Genomic DNA, 16,593 nt, shown 5'->3' on the forward strand with positions numbered 1-16,593 from the left:
TGTAACCCAGATCTTGTGCCACCCTCAGCTGCTCAGTAACTGCCAGGAGGGCCGACTCCGTACTATGATTGGCTCTGAAGCCATTTTGGGACTTGACCAGAATATCATTGGTCTCCAGGTACCTAGTCAGGATGGCATTTACATGACATTCCGTCACCTTAGCTAAATAAGGCAAAAGGGAAATTGGCCTGTAACTGTCCGGCCGTAGGGGATCCAAGGTGGATTTCTTTAGTAAGGGAACCACCTTGGCATGATTCCAGGAGCTGGGGACCGAAGCTGATTGGACAGATTGATTAATCAGCTGCCATCCCTCCATCAAAATGGAGTCATGATACAATCTGAACCTCTCAGGTTTGACTGGGCACTCTGCGGTGACAAGAACCGCTTGTCTGGAGCATAAATAGTGTTTGAGATTAGAGAAACCACCAGCAATGTTGCACTCAGTCTGTCAGTCCTTTACTGCTCATGGAAGGAAATTGACAGCCGACGCAACATGCCAAGATTCTGAGGAATGTGAGAGAGAGCGGGACGCTCTCCTCCAGCAAGCCAGCGCGGGATGCACACACCCCCTAGTGAGTTTGCTAGGTCATGCTCGTCGCACAAGAGCAGCGCTCATTGAAGACTCCCACGTCCCCCGGCCAAGTGCAGAGGCGACGGCAGGATGAATGGGTCGGAGAAATCGACCTAAGCCTTGCTGAGGCGAGAGCCTGCTTTAGAGGGAATGAAGTAGCAAACGCTGCAGCAAGGAAACCTGAATAAGATCTCACGGCGGCACATATCAAGAAACAGTAAAACACAGCACGATCATCAATAGGAGAAAAACATCACAATAAATGAGTAATCAAGGAAAGGCACTTCTCCAGTATTGGGGTGTCTTTAATAGATTCACATGCTTGAATATTTCCCGTCAAAGTGGGAGCCCCACGGTAAATAAATTAGCAATAGAAACCAACAATATATGTATATAGAAACATAATTACATACATTCTAAAACTATAAATATTTATAAGTACAAAGGATAGCAGTAACACATAGGAATAGCTTAGAAGAAAAAAGCACTTTCATAACTTATCCAAGTCATTATGTTAGTCCAAACTACAGCCAATCAGGCAAAAGCACCCCTCTAGAACCTTCTCCTCAGAGGCTCAGGCCCTCAGATTTTCTACCGCACGTCGTGTAAAGGGAGTCTACCTGAGCTCTACTCAGTTTTCAACTTCCATGTGGATTTCTTCAGTTTTTCTGAGATGTCTTCAAGTAAGAAGTCTTTGTTTCGTCCTTGTGCTTCTTGTGGGAAGTTGCGACTCTTCTCTGAGGACCCTCCCAATAAGTGTATTTATTGCCTCTATCCAGAGCATGAAGTAGGCAAATGTAAAATTTGCTGGACTTTCTCCACCAAGACCCTTAAGGACAGGGAGGGCGTCTCCTCCTTCGGTTGCAGAGGTTGAAGGAGAAGGATTCACATCTTTCTGATGCAGAAAGCCTTGCGTCATTTCGGTCTAGAGCCACCTCTAAACGTAGCAGTGTGCAGGATAAGCCATCTCCATTCCAGAAGAAGAAGCAACTTGAACTCCAGAAGGCTCCTGCTGTGTCTTCTCCTCTTCCTGCTACGCCTACCCCCTCGCGATCTGACTCTCGGGTGTCCACGGCTCCTTCTACACATGTGTCCCTTAAAAAACTTGCAAAATCGTTGACGGGATCGTCGACGGTCGATCCGCCAACTAAATCTGCTGTCTGTACCTCTCTAACGACGACAGGGACGACTACTTGTTCCAGCGGGTCATCGACGGCGGCTGCGTCAACGTCAGTGTCGACGATGGTATGTGTGAGCTTCAAGTCTGTCTTGTCAACGATTCCAATCTCCTCGTCGACGTCGAAGAAGGGAGTCTCATCGACATCAAAATCTTCGTCAACGCCTTCTGTGAAGAGAGCCTCTTTGTCGGCGGTTGCTCCGTCAACAACGGCTCCATCGACGACTGGTTCGTCTGAGGCAGCTCCGTTGACCACTGCTTCGTTGATGGTTGTGGTTTCGCTGTCGACGGTGGTTGTCCCGTCGACGGTGTTATAGTCGTCTTCTTTCGCATCACTGGCTCTGGTGCCATTTTCATCATCAAGTTCTGGGGCTCCTGCTGTTGACCCTCTGCACCACCGTCGGCATGTACCTTCGGATCAGCTTCCCATTCCAGGTCACTCTCAGCCTCCATCACCCCTTTTTGCCACTGCTTCGGAGCATGACTCTGATTCTGACGAGGAGGTAGATGATAGATTCCGGGCAGCTTGAAGCCCTTCGGAACTGGTTATTAAATGTCAGGACTATGAGGACGATCAGGAAGATCCTTACTACCATGAGGAGGAGCCTTCTGCTCAGGTTCCCACAGCGCAAATACCGCTCTCCCTCATTTCTAATCTCCAATATATGCTGGAGGATTACAATATGTCATAGAAAACAATGGTCCCTATTTTCAGAGGAAGCATCACTTATATACAATAATCATACTCTAAATAGGTAGTATGTCTTTTGTCCAGCCGGACAAGAATTTATTTTGCAAATATATATAAAATTAAATTGTTAGAAACATTCAATGACAAGTGGGCACAGCCGTGACCCACAAAACAGTGAGACAACAAAACGAAGCACAGAATGGCCAAAGGGCAAAGTGAAATACGTCTGTACACTCCTATTTGAAAGTTTTAACAGACTAAGATAATTTTCTTATACACCATTGCGCATTACAATATTGCATAGTCATATTGCATATGGCGTTTTTTGGTGTCGATGACGTTTCGATGCCACCACTAGATACTGGGCATCATCCTCAGGACAACATAATATTTCATTGTTGTCTTTATGAATTTACAATTGCACTATGCCTAAATCGCATTACTGCAAGTTGGATCAGAAGCGGGCGCGATAGCTCGGGGTCACAAGGGGCGATTAGCCAGCTGATAGGGATCGTATTAGTTCGGGATCCACTTGGATAGTCGAGATAGGGATTCCTTAAAAGTGCGCAATCGCACAGTTTCAAGATCAGGAGCTCGATGGCTGGTCGGCTTCAGGATAGAGGTCTATCCGAAGCCGGACCAGCCATCGAGCAAATGATCTTGAAACTGTGCGATTGCGCACTTGTAAGGAATCCCTATCTCGACTATCCAAGTAGACTCCCGAACTAATACGATTCTACCAGGGCGATGTCTTCCTTTACTGCCCTGTTTGGGGGTGTGCCGATTCACCAAATATGCAGAGCAGCCACGTGGTCCAGCAGGCATACTTTTACAAAGCACTACTGCCTCGAGACGATCAACGAAGCTGATTCAGCAGTTGGCCAAGCGGTTCTTCGTAATCTTTTTAAATAAGGTGAGCCTATATAGTAATTTATCTGTCTGGCAGCATTGTGATTTCATTGCATTGTATGCTTATGCACTGCTCTTCTGCCTTGCGGCCAGCTATTACTGCTCAGTATTCTATTCAGGCATGTGAATCTATGAAAGACACCCCAATACTGGAGAAGAATAATTGTTACTTACCTGTTAATGGTGGTTCTCCAGTATTGGTGTTTTCATAGATTCACATGCGACCCACCCACCTCCACTCAGAGGCTCGCTTCTCCTCCTAGACTCTTTTGTCACTCTGGTGCTAGGAAAATCTGAGGGCCTGAGCCTCTGAGGAGAAGGTTCTAGAGGGGTGCTTGCGCCTGATTGGCTGTAGTTTGGACTAACATAATGACTTGGATATGTTATGAAAGTGCTTTTTTTTTCTAATGTATTCCTATGTGTTGCTGCTATCCTTTGCACTTATAAGTATTTATGGTTTTAGAATGTATGCAATTATGTTTCTACTAGTAGCCCGTCCCGACCTTGTCCGGGAGCAATCAGGCTTCCCCGACCCCCGCCCGCCCCGACATTGTGCAGAAGCCCGGGACCCCGCCCGGCCCGTCCCCCGCCTGCCCTGACCCCGCCTTTTCCGACATTGTCCATGGGTCCCCTTACCTCAGCCGCCGCTCCTCCCCCGCGCTCCTCAGTTTACCGCTCCGCCGCTCCTCACCGCCGCTGGTCACCGCTCCTCCCGCCTGTCCGCTGGTCGTCACCTCACCGCTCCTCCCGCCTGTCCGCTGGTCGTCACCTCACTGCTCTTCCCGCCTGTCCGCTGCTTGTCACCTCAACGCCGCTGGTCACCGCTCCTCCGGCCTTTCCGCTGCTCCTCACGTCACCGCTCCTCCCCCGCACCATGTCCGGCGCTCCTCGTCTGGCTCCTGGACGCCTCTCCCCCCGCGCTCCTGACGTGAGCACGCACTTCGCGGCCAGCACTACTTCGGAGGGACTATTTTTTTTTTTTACTGTAAATTTTTGAATTAACGTTTTTTTTAAACATTTATATAGCCTATAACCATCTACACACCCTGACGATTCCAACGGTGTATCGGGTGTGTGGATTGGTGCTGTGGTTCCCGAGTTTACCCGCCTCAAAGGCTGAAAGTTCTTACTTTATTATAGTAGTATAGATATACATATATTGTTGGTTTTTATTGCTAATTTATATACTGTGGGGCTCCCACTTCGACGACGGGGAATATTCAAGCATGTGAATCTATGAAAGACACCAATACTGGAGAACCACCGTTTACAGTTAAGTAACAATTGTTCTTACCTGGCTGCTGAGCAGCAAAAGCAGAGGAAGTGTTGTTCCTCGATGCTGCATTTATTGGGATGTTCTCTATGGTTATTGTTATAGACCACTGCAAAGCCTCATGGGATGTACAGTCTTTTCATTGTTGTGTTTAAGGCTGCGGAGTGGAATAAATGAAGGAGTTAAGTATGAAAGAACTTTCATTTTAACTTTGCTCTCCCCTGAGGCGGAAGCCGGGGGACCTCTTCTCTATCCCTGTTGTAATTTTTAAAACTTGTATTTGCACTAACTGTGGTTAATGTCCGTGCATAGGGCTATAACTTTGCAGATGTATTTTTAAATACATTATTGGTGGCTAAATCCTGTGATTACCTTCTGGAAATCATTGCGCGCTGCATTGCGCGACTGCAGCTTCATTTACATCAGCGCTGCCCTTTCGGTCGCGGTCACGTGACTACTCGTGACTCACCCGCCATCTTGAGCAGGGAAGGGCTGCGCTCCAGTCTATCGAGCGCTCCCGCCCCCTGTGTGTACTTAAGGGGCGTTTTTCCCTATCTTCGGCAAAACCTTTATTTTAACTTTGCTCTCCCCTGAGGCGGAAGCCGGGGGACCTCTTCTCTATCCCTGTTGTAATTTTTAAAACTTGTATTTGCACTAACTGTGGTTAATGTCCGTGCATAGGGCTATAACTTTGCAGATGTATTTTTAAATACATTATTGGTGGCTAAATCCTGTGATTACCTTCTGGAAATCATCGCGCGCTGCATTGCGCGACTGCAGCTTCATTTACATCAGCGCTGCCCTTTCGGTCGCGGTCACGTGACTACTCGTGACTCACCCGCCATCTTGAGCAGGGAAGGGCTGCGCTCCAGTCTATCGAGCGCTCCCGCCCCCTGTGTGTACTTAAGGGGCGTTTTTCCCTATCTTCGGCAAAACCTTTATTTTAACTTTGCTCTCCCCTGAGGCGGAAGCCGGGGGACCTCTTCTCTATCCCTGTTGTAATTTTTAAAACTTGTATTTGCACTAACTGTGGTTAATGTCCGTGCATAGGGCTATAACTTTGCAGATGTATTTTTAAATACATTATTGGTGGCTAAATCCTGTGATTACCTTCTGGAAATCATCGCGCGCTGCATTGCGCGACTGCAGCTTCATTTACATCAGCGCTGCCCTTTCGGTCGCGGTCACGTGACTACTCGTGACTCACCCGCCATCTTGAGCAGGGAAGGGCTGCGCTCCAGTCTATCGAACGCTCCTCCCCTTCCCGCCCCTTTGATGCATAAAAGCAAAGGTACTTCCCGTCCGCGCAGCGGGCGGGCGCAGCGGGCGCGCCGGCGGCGCGCCGAAGGCGCGCCAGAGGCAAGCCCGTCTGCGCCCGTCCGCGCCGGGACCGGGCCCAGGGCCATAAATCTTGCCAAAAATCTATCAGGAAGTGCTATAACTTACTCCAGCCACAACTTACTTGCCTTACGTCCTCTCGACACGTCCAAATGTCTAAAAATTAATCCCTCAGAAATCCATAAAGACATGGCCACCGCTTGTCCTCACTGTCTTTACTCTATCCCTCTTCTTCCTCTCCATCAAACCATCGGCACTCCAATTAACCAAGATGTAGGTGCTATTACTCCTATAGCCCTCATAAATGCGCGCTCTCTTGGTAAGCACAGGCAGGAAATATTCGATCTTATTACTGACTATGCTCTTGATATTTTGTTCATTACTGAAACTTGGACAGATGACTCTTCACAGCCAGATCTGGTCATCGCCGTGCCACCGGGATTTAAGGCCTATTGTCAGGACAGGCCTAAACAAAGAGGGGGTGGGCTGGCCATAATCGCCAGAGATGTATACCCTGTTAGAACAACCTCTATTCCTTCCACCGCTTGTGAGGCCATGCAATTTTCTATCAATATCTCCCCTTCATTTAATTTTAAGGGTATATTAATGTATCGGCCCCCGGGATCAAAAACTACTTTTCTGTCCAATATAAATACCATAATGGAATCTGTAGCCACAGAAAGCAGCTTCACGGTTCTCGGTGACCTGAATTTTCATTTAGATCTGGATCACCTAGCCGACTCTGTTGCCCTTACCACTGACTTAGGCAATTTAGGGCTAAAACAGCTTGTTATGTCCCCCACTCACCAAGCAGGCCACATTTTGGATCCCATCTTTTCCAATTTAGAAGGACTCCAAATTACTAATATTTTGCCCATGCAGTGGACAGATCACTTTGCAATCTTTGCCAATATTGCCACTAGCAATCACTGTAACAACAATCCCCAATCGGTACCCAAATTACCGTTTAAAGACTGGAAAAATATAAATCTAGAAAACTTGAAGCTCACACTCATACAAACCTGCCCAGAGTTCGCTGCAGACCCTAATTTAGCTCTCCAGCAATTATATGACTGGATTGGCCAGGCATCTCACCAATCAGCCCCTTCCAAGGAACACTCCAGTAACAGAGCTAAACCCACCGCTCCTTGGTATAACGATAAACTTAGGACACAAAAACAGATAAACCGCAGCAAGGAAAGAACCTGGAGAAAAGACTATGATACCGGTAGTAAGTCTGCCTATAGGGAATCCTTAGCCCTATACAAAAATATGATAGCACAAGCTAAAAGAGAATACTATACTGACCAAATCGAGCAGGCCAGGAACTCCAGTAAACAACTATTCTCCATTACCAAAGCTTTATCAGGCAATTCCCCGGATCTCACGCCCCCCCGTCACAATCCTTGTGTGACTCTCTTGCATCTTTTTTCTACACTAAAGTAGATGACATTTATCAAGCATTTTCCTCCAAATCACTTCCGGCTTCCATAGCATCCGTCACTTCCTCCTCAGCTAATGCCTTCCCGTGCTTTCAACCAGTCACCCAGGATCAAATAAAAAACACACTTCTGACCATCAAATCAGGCTCACCCCTAGACCCTTGCCCTTTATCTGTCCTTAGACCAGTCTTAGACGTTATCATACCGGCACTCACACAGGTCTGCAATTTGATATTGCGGTCAGGCCACTACCCTAATCCGCTCAAAAACACTCTGCTAAAACCTCTGTTAAAAAAACCCTCGCTCGACAAAAATGAGCTAAAAAACTACCGACCAATTGCCAGTCTACCTTTCATTGCAAAGACAATTGAAAAGATCATGAACACCCAGATTTCTGAGTTTATTGAAGTACATCAGCTCCTTGACAACACGCAGTTTGGGTTCCGAAAATATCACGGGACCGAGACAGCCTTGATCAAAGCCGCTGATGATATCAGGGTCATTAGGGACCAAGGTGGCACCGCCATACTGGTTCTGCTAGACCTATCAGCGGCTTTTGACACGGTCGACCACAACATCTTGGTCGACCGTGTCCAAGGATTTGGCATCTGCCATACGGCCAAAAACCTAATAGCCTCTTTCCTTGCCAATAGAACGCAGGCGGTCATCCTAGGACCCTTTCAATCAGCACAACTCTCCGCCCCCTGTGGAGTTCCTCAAGGCTCATCCCTTAGTCCGACACTTTTTAACATCTATGTGTCGGACCTAGCTAAGACCATCAAAGCACATGGGATGAGCCTTACCTCGTACGCCGACGACACCCAACTTGTGTTGGCGATCAAAGGTGACGGAGAGCAAGTAGCTGAAAAATTTAAGAAAGGGCTCCTAGATATAGGAGATTGGATGGCTACAAACTGCTTAAAGCTAAACTCAGAAAAAACTGAGGTACTCATTTTCGGTCCATTATCTCCAGCCTGGTCCACCAGTTGGTGGCCAGAGACCTTCGGTACTCCTCCCACGCCGACCTCGAAGGTCAGGAATTTGGGGGTTATCTTCGATGATGGACTGAACTTCATGGATCACGCCAACAAGACAGTATCCACAGCGCACTTAAAGCTAAAAATGATTCGCAAAATACGTCCTTTTCTTCCCGAATCTGCTATTAAGACACTGGTTTCTGCTCTTGTCCTCTCATCCTTGGATTATTGTAATGGTTTATTTCTCAATGCGCAAACCCGAGTAACTACAAAACTTCAAACTATACAAAATGCAGCAGCCCGTCTCATTACCGGCAAAACAAAGTTCGAACCCATTGCCAAAAACATAAAAGATCTCCATTGGCTGACTGTACAAAAAAGAATCCACTTCAAAGCCCTCTGTATAGTCTTCAAATCAGTCAATAATCAAGGACCTCATTTTCTAAGAGACAAACTTCAACTCTACAAACCTACTAGAGCTTTACGTTCAGCCACCCTTAACCAATTGCTTGTCCCTCGCACCAAAACAGTGTCCTGGGGTGACCGTCGCTTTTTGGTGGCGGCCCCCAGACTCTGGAACACCTTGCCTCTTAACATCAGACAAAGTGCCACTCTGTTCCAGTTCCGCAAGCTCCTGAAAACCTGGCTTTTCTCTCAGTAACCCACTCTCATCCGTCAAATTTGTTTATTCTCTCATTCCTCACTTTCCTCAATAATGGTTTTAGCGCCTTGACGCCCAAGGGTATAAGTAGCGCTTTACAAGTGTTAAAAATAAATAAATAAATAAGTATAATCTAAGCCTCCAGTCCTAACATAGAATGGGTGGAATACATGCTCATGAAAGCTTTGCTTATGTCCCCAAGATGTCTCTAGCAACCTAGGCAGCTGCGCTGTCTGTTAGGCTTTGTCCTAAAAAATAGACAGGAATGCTACCATTGTATTTAGCAGTGGCAGATGCTTATTCAGGCATTCCACCATCACTTTTTTGTTGGCTTTTCTTTTTCTAAGCGGGCCAATGAAAGCATAGTACTGAGGGTTATGCTCTTGGGGTTGCTGAGCGTAACAATTCTCTTGCCTAATTGAAAGTCCGTTAGAATCCAACGTTCAGGAGGAGTCTTCATTTCTAATAAAGGATGTTTGCTCTATTTTTAAAGTATCAAATTTTTAAATATTTTTGCATCCAGAGAGGTACAGAAGATCCGGAGAACTTACGATTCGGTAAAGGTCAAACTTAGAGCCATGCAAATTCAGTACGTGCTACTGTTGCCGGCCAAGCTTAAAGTAATTTTTCAAGGCTCAACCCAGTTCTTCCAAACTCCACAAGATGCCTGGGCGTGGATTGAAGAACGTCCCAGATCAGGGGGTGAATAACGAGACACGACCCAGTGAGTCGCAACCTAGGTGGTAGGCTAGGCCTCAGAGAATAAAAATGAAGAGACGGCTTATAGGAAGAAAGAAAAGGCAAATGGGGACAGCACGGACGGAGACCCCGCACCGACAAAGGAGAATAGTCTCAGATGCAGATTCAAGACCGGCTCGACTCAAACCGAGAGGATAGCACCCACACAGATAACTCTGATAGGGAAACAGACAGTGATCACCCACTACTTCAAGCCATTAACCGTACGGAAGAACAGGGAGAGAGGCACTGGCGACTGGTAAAATGGAAGAAATGCAGCAAGACAAAGGTGAAGAAGAGGACTAAAGTATGGGCGTGGGCCAGGACCAGATCGGCGGCAAGACAGCCGCAAGGAGGCCCCCTTCCTCGACTTGCTAACGCTCAGGAGAGAATGTGTGAAACCGCTCTATCCTTTATTGTTGTGAATATTATCTAGGGATGGATGGGAGGGATCAACAGACTTCTCAAAGGACACATACGCCAAGTTGTCATGTTGACAGTTCATGGGGTAGGCGTAGGGTGTGGGAGGAAGTGGGATGGGGGGGACTAGGGTTGGGGGGAGGGGAGTTCGTAGGTTAAAGTTCCAATATGTTCTCAATCTAGACTGCAGCAGGGCGTCTCAAGATACATGGGCAGGAATGGTGAGAAGGAGTTTGACGAGGGAGGGTATCGTCCCCCCATGCAGTGCACTTAATGCATGATACGCCATACACAGTACTGACATGGAATATCAATGGATTAGGCATTAAGATCAAGAGGGGGTTAATTAATAGATATATTAAGAGACTCAAGCCTGATGTGGTCCTCTTACAGGGAACCCATCTCCAAGGCACACAGTGCACATTCAAAGAGGCGAATGTTAAACTACCGGATGGCTCCTCCATCTGTAATGACGTTGTTCTGTTAAATACTGGAATACTGCAAACATTAAACAATATAGCCCCGATGCAAGAATCCAGGAAAAAATCCTTAACAGAAAAATGGTATACTCCTCACTTAAAAACCCTTAAAAGGGAATGTCAAAAATCTTAACATCTCTGGAGACAGTCTAAAGATAACGAAGCCAGATTAGACTGTCTTTTAACGGAGGCAGTATATTTGGCCATCAAAAAGGCAAAGAAGGACTACTTTGCTCAGCGCATTCAGGAAAACAGTAACTCGGCGAAAGAATTGTTTAAAATAGTGAAGGAGTTGAGCAAACCATCTTGCACCTCACAAACACTTACCCCTTCGGTTGAGGCTTGTGAACGTATCAACACCTTTTTCTCCGAAAAAATCAAGGGAATCTACTCCACTTTCACTCCCCGAACTAGTCAAGATAACTCCGACAATCTATCCAAGACTGCGATCCTATCTGATGTCCTCACTGATCCACCAGACCTAGGAGATGTACCCCGTTTAACCAGCTTTGAGCTACTCTCTGAAGATGAGGTCCTAGCAGCCCTGACCACAGTGAAAGCTGGCTCCCCCCTGGACCCCTGCCCCCACTTTGTGTTTTAAGAGTTGCGTCCACGCTCTGCCCCTTGATCACACAACTTTTTAATAAATCCTTAAGCACTGCCATCTTCCCGGATGCCTGGAAACACGCCTCTGTGACCCCCCTTCTGAAAAAGGTGTGATCCGATATTCTCAACCCAGAGAATTATAGACCAATCTCCCAGCTTCCCTACCTTTTTAAAGTTTTAGAGAAACTGGTGAATGTACAGTTGACCAGGTACCTAGAGAGTAACTCCCTTCTGGATTCTACCCAGACGGGCTTTCGAGCCAATAACAGTACTGAGGCAACGCTGCAGGCAGTGTCGGACAGTATCAGATCCTCCACCGATCAAGGTGGAGCGGTGGTGCTGATACTGCTTGACCTGTCAGCGGCATTTGACACGGTATCTCACAACTGCCTGCTGAACATACTTCGGAACAAAGGCGTTCAATCTACAGCATTGAACTGGCTACAGTCTTTCCTGAGCAACCGTACTCAGGCAGTACATATGGGTCAGTTCCATTCTAGGCCCAATCCCATCAGCTGCGGGGTCCCCCAGGGCGCCTCACTGAGCCCCACTCTTTTCAATGTCTATATGTCCTCTTTTGCGGACATTGGAAGGAAGTGGGGCATCGGCATCTGCTCTTATGCGGATGATACGCAGCTGATGGTGACTATGGACGAAGGGCCTGATAGAACCAAGACCAAGCTACATGACTGCCTCTCCGAAATGGCACAATGGATGCATGCCCTCTGCCTAAAGTTGAACGCAGGCAAATCAGAGATTCTATTGTTTGGTGGTGCCAAACGTATATGGGATGCCACATGGTGGCCACCATTACTGGGTTTGGCCCCCACTCCAAAGCAACATGCCAGGAACCTGGGAATCCTCATGGATGATGACCTGTCCATGAAAGATCACGTTAGATCCCTCTGTGGCAAGGGCTTTGCTATTTTAAAACTCCTAGCCAAGATTTTCCCATGGATACCCCAGGACTGCAGACGCTCAGTCACACAGGCATTACTGGTCAGTCGCCTGGACAATGGCAATGCACTATTCGTGGGGATGAATGAACATCTGTTCTCTCGCCTGCAGGTTTTGCAAAATCTGGCAGCCAAACTCATTTGCAATAAGGGCAAACTAGACTCGGCATCGGAATGCTTAAAGACACTCCATTGGCTACCGATGCGACAGAGGGCTGCCTTTAAACTACTTAGCCATGCCCACAGGGCTCTACATAAAACCGGCCCCACAATTCTTCAAGGAAGATCGAATTTTATGTTCCCACCAGGAACCTTCGTTCTTGTCGATCTGCCTTGGCCAAGACGAAACGCATCCATAAAGTTAGAACAGGTGGTCGCTCTTTTTCCTACCTGGCTGCAAAAAGGTGGAATGAGCTCCCCACTGACTTCAGACATACCACAAACTATCTCCAGTTTCGGAAAAAACTGAAAACTCACCTCTTCCCCAAACTTTTAGCTTCTAGCATTTGCCATCAGTAGTTGCTATCTGGTATTAGCGCCGTGATATCCCTCGGGATGAATGTTGCGCTCTATAAAAACCGCAAATAAATAAATAGGGAGGGGGGCAAACACCACGTTGGCACACAACGGGTTCTCCCCAGGTGCGAGTGGAGTGGCCATCCTCATTAGCAAAACCCAACCGTTACCCTTAACCAGAACTTGGGTGGACCCCAACGGAACTTACGCTGCAGTCCAAGAAGTGTGGGGACGGCGGGAGATTACCCTTGTCAGTGTTTATGCCCTGCCAGGAGTAAAACCCCAACATTGGGCGCAGTAGCCAAAATACTGTTAGACTCAGGATCCCCAACTCATATCGTTGGAGGAGACTTCATCAATGTTGTGAACCCAGTCTTAGATAGGTCAAGTACACCTGCTGGAACTCTCGTGTTCCCACTCCACTTGCAGACTTTGTAAGATCACTGGGATTGACGGACCTTTAACACCAACACCACCCACTAGATTGCAGTTATTCATATTTTCAGGGGCACATAAGACCTTTTCTAGGATGGACTACCTATTTGCCCGTCAGGGGAGACACAGACAGTAGACAAAGTAGACTACCTTGCAAGGGCCATTTTGGGTCACTCACTGCTGCAGCTGAAAGTTGGGTGAGTAGAACACAGACAGCGCTCAGATTGGAGGCTGAACACATGGGAACTCAGAGATAAAGCAGTAGCAAGTGTAATTAGTGCAGAGACTAAGTTATTCCTCCAGGAGAACGAGGGCTCAGTCTCATCGAAAGCAACTCTTTGGGAAGCCTATAAGACTTCAAGACATAATAGCGCAGAAACGGAGGGGTGAAACGGCACAAATAGAAAACCTGGAAGGCAAACTTTTAGAACTAGAAACCTGTATTATTCCAGATAATGAGGTGGGCCTGCTCAGGCAGTTGGAGGTTACACTTGGGGAGCTCCGAGCTCTGGTAGACAAAGAAGTCTGATCCCAAATCCTGGCCACACAGCGTAGACTGTATGAATCGGGGGATAGCGCAGGGAAACTCCTAGCCTGGCTCATCCGGAAGGACAGGGAGGCAAACTGGGTACGATAATATAAGCAGGTGGACGACATAAAACAACGCAGGCAATAGCGGAAGCGTACGCACGCTATAATGCCAACCTTTATGAGGCAAAGCTGCTAGTAGACGAAGACCAAATAAGAGACTGTCTCTGTGACCTAGACATGCCCACCCTGCAGCAAGAAGAGAAGGAATCCTTAGAAGCAGAGTAAACTCTAGAGGAAGTGCAAACCGCCATCAGCAAACAAAAATCGGGAAAAACCCCATGCCCAAATGGGTTGCCAGCGGAATTCTTTAAACAAAACAATAGTGTACTGGCTCCCCGCCTACTAAATATGCACGTAGTGGCAAGAGAGGAGGGGACACTACCACCAGATCTCTGTCAAGCCACGGTAGTGGTCATATCAAAACCAGGCAAATCCCCAGAGGTCTGTGGGTTTTACTGCCCAACATCGCTCTTAAATATTGAAACTAAGATCCTACCTTCCATCCTTGCTACACGATTACTGACGATTATTACATCACTGGTTCACAGGGACCAGTCAGCTTTATGCCCAAACGAGCCGCGCGCCTCAATCCCCGCAGACTAGCAAACTGGTTAGATACGGCAAAGGAGAGAGATACTTCCCAGATGCTTCTGTCGTTGGACAGCGAGAAGGCCTTGAACACTATCCATTGGCCATTGATAAGACAAGTGCTTCTTAGAATAGGCTTTAGACATCATTTTGTTTCATGGGTGGACATACTATACACAAACCCCAGAGCAAGAGTCAGGGTTAACTGGGTCAAATCATCTGCTTTCTCCATTCGGTGAGGGACTAGGCAGGGCTGCCCGCTATCTCCCTGCACTGGTGCTAGAACCCTTAGCATGCTTAATTAGAACACACCTAGGCATAAAGGGGTACCAAGATCCTGAGGGACAGTTGCCAGATGAAAGAATCTCCCTATATTCAGATGATATTTTACTCTATGTATCCAGCTCCGACACAACACGCCCCCTTATATTTAAATTGGTTAAGGAATATGGTAGAAAGGTGGGATATAACAATAATTGGAGGAAGTCAAACCTATATTCAATCAGCGGCTCAGTAGACACACATTCCATGCTTGTCCATCTTCCCATCACTAAAGATGGCTTTAAATACCTAGGACTATATATTTCCACCAAAGTGACAGACTGCCTCACTCATAACATCCAACAAGTCCTAGCAGAATTTCGCAAAGTTGTGTAACTAGGTGGCAACGCCTCCCCTTGACACTACTTTGGAGGGTGGCCGTGTATAACATTATAATGCTACCCAAGTTACTCTACATCCTCCAAAACACATACTGCAAAATTCCAAAGGCGGTGTTTCAGGTGATAAACGAAGTGCGCACACTACTATAGGACGGAGGCCACCCCTGAGTAGCATTACAAACGTTGCAACAAAACCAGTACAATGGGGGTATTGTATTACCCGATATCCAGGTGTACTACAGAGCTGCACACCTTAAAGTAATTAAAGAATGGGGGCATGCACCCAGAGATCATCCTACATACGCCCTAGAGAGACTCCAATTTTAATGACATTCTTATCTACAGTACATCTTTGAGGGGCATGGAGTGATGGCTTGCTGCCAACAACACAGAGTGTGATTAAAGCGTAGAAGGAGGCGGAACAACAGATGAAATGGGAGATAAGGTTAACCAGGTCCACACCACTATGGGAGGGTAAGCGACTGCCAGAAATAGCAAAGTTGCAGGGGTTTAAAGGCTGGGACACAATTGGAATCACAACATTTGGAGATATAATTAGGCAAGGCGACTTGATAACCTTTGAGATAAACAATATTATAACTATTTCTAGCTCAGACACGCTTGGAGAACGCAAAACCCCGACATTATAGATATTCCAGAATATGCACCATTAGAAGGACAGCTGCTACAAGAGGTAATACCCGAAAAGACAGTTTCCTGGAAGTACAAGACTCTGATAAACAATATGCTCAACAAATTATTATCACTTAGAAGTAAATGGGAGAAAACTATAGGCACCATAAAATGATATAGATTGGAAGGCGGCCTTGATGCACCCCAGAGAGGTGGCTATCAAAATTAGGCGATGACTGATGCAGTTCAAAGTGCTACGCAGAGTATATTACGACAGGGTGAGACTTCACGCGATGGGCAGATCAAAGACACCAGACTGCCTGCACTGTAAAACGGAGCGAGGCTCCATTGTACATACTCTATGGGAATGCCAACCAATACGTGGATATTGGGCTAAGATAATACAAGAATTGAATAATATACTAGAAAGTCAGATTCCATTAGATCCAAAATATGCTCTTCTAGGCATACACCTAGACATTGACATACCCAGATATAAACTCATATTAAGTAATCTAGGACTTACAGTGGCAAAATGAGACGTAGCCAGGCACTGGGGGAGAGCAGAACGGCTGGTATGGACATGTATATGGGGGCATTAAAAATGGTATACAAAGCAAAAGGGTGCACTAGGAAATTCAGGAAAGTCTAGCATCCATGGTTAAGCTACTATAATTTAGAAATGGCGGAAGAGGAAACGGACACAACACAAGCCAGCATACAAAGACTTATAGGCAATGGACCGAACCATCCAGATTCCACACATAGTTGAAGGGAATTTTGAGGGACTTAATGAGGAGGGAGGAGTGGGGCAGGAGACCCACGAGAGAAAACTGCTATAATGTGAACTTTGTATTTTTATCGAATATTTTTGTCACCCATTGTATCACACTGGTGCCATGTGAGATATACCTGCTGATGATTTAGTTG

General features: G+C 46.8%; 1 protein-coding gene across 2 annotated transcripts in view; it reads left to right on the top strand.

Annotated features, from left to right (window-relative positions):
* SLC23A2 (solute carrier family 23 member 2) overlaps positions 1-16,593 on the top strand; it is a 1,215,437-nt gene that overhangs the window by 923,626 nt on the left and 275,218 nt on the right. The gene's annotated exons all lie outside the window — the stretch shown is intronic.

This window comes from Lissotriton vulgaris, chromosome 11 (genome assembly GCF_964263255.1).
Source record: "Lissotriton vulgaris chromosome 11, aLisVul1.2, whole genome shotgun sequence".
Lineage (NCBI taxonomy): Eukaryota > Metazoa > Chordata > Amphibia > Caudata > Salamandridae > Lissotriton > Lissotriton vulgaris.